Here is a 1,588-nt window from a genome sequence, read left to right as displayed (position 1 = left end):
ATATATATATATATATATATATATATATGAAATTGAGTAGGATTAAAATTCCTATTTCAATTATAATTCATTTTTAACTAAGGCGAATGGTCATTTCGAATAAAACAAGGAAAGGATCGTGGCGTTGAAATAAGTTGTAGCCTAATCCTTGACAAATTTGGAGACATGAAACGATGACTCTATCACAATACGAATAGAAGACAAAATCTTTCATTTTAAAGCATTGACAATCCTATCTTAGAAAAAAAAAGAAAATTAAAATGTGGGCTCTTAAATTAGCTCCCTCCGTTCAAAAAAATCGTCTGAAGTATATGCCTATGTTGGAAGTTATAGCAGTATATTTATATATATTCTTCTAATATTAATTGGAATCTTCCAAGTAGTCAGTAAAGTATGAAATAAATAAATACATAAATTAGTTTATTTTATTTGACTAAAAATGAATTTAGTAACCGATAAATGCTTCAAGCCTAGTCTCTAAAAGATAAAAATATCTCGATAGGACTTGAAGTAGGGGGCATTTGTAATCATTTAAAATTTATTAAATATAAATTTATAAAATGATTTGGATTATATTAAATTCATAAATATATTAATCCAAATAAATATTATGGATTAATATAATTGAGTTAAATATTTAAGTCCAATAAATATGGACTTAATTAAAGTCTAAATTAATTGATTTATGCTACGATGGATGAACTCAATTTTTTAAGCACAATTTCATCTCTTATAGAGGCCCGTCCTAGTGCCACGTGGGCAATGTGGCATGCCAAGTCAAATAAGAAACCAATAGAATCATGACATGTGTCAAAGATGACAAGCCCGCTCCATAAAGTCCATATGTCATGTCACTTAAATCTGATTGGCCGAAAGAAATCCTATTTCAATCGCAACTCTCCTATTCTAAAACTATAAATAGAGGTCCTCATAATTCAGAAAAGGAGACAGAAAATTCTAAACAAGAAGCTAGAGAAAATTCGTGGTACAAACACCATTTAATTCTCTACAAAGCTACAAGTTTAAGAATTTAAGTTCAAGAACGATCAAGATCAAGACTATCGAATTCAAGAACAAGCTCGAAGCCCTTGAATTCAAATAAAAATCAAGATCAAGATAAAGTTCAACTTTAAGTTTATTAGAGATTCAAGAATAAGCTTTAAAACCCATAAATTTATATTTGAAAAGGCAAATTCAGACGAATCATATAGATCGTAACACTAACAGTTGAAATAATAAATATGATTGTTGCATAATTTTCCATTCTTGATTATTGTTTTCTCGACGCAAATTTTATTGTCTACAGTAAAATTAGTTTCTTATCTTTTAAGATTTAAATTTTGAAATTAATTATTCAAATTTCAAAAACTTAAACGTTTGGATATTGTAACGACCTGTTTAGTCGTTTTAAGCAGCAGATTTTATTTCTGGAAAAACTGTCTGAGTCGACGGAACCCACGACGGACCGTCATGGGCACGACGGGCCGTCGAGGGGGTCTCGTTCCAAAACACTTAGAATTCTGAAATTTGGGTACTGAAATCGACTCTCTGAACTTCGTGACGACATGGCAGGACGGACCGTCGTGGG

The sequence above is a fragment of the Solanum pennellii genome, chromosome 3 (assembly GCF_001406875.1).
Source record: "Solanum pennellii chromosome 3, SPENNV200".
Lineage (NCBI taxonomy): Eukaryota > Viridiplantae > Streptophyta > Magnoliopsida > Solanales > Solanaceae > Solanum > Solanum pennellii.
Note: the sequence above shows the minus strand (reverse complement) of the source record.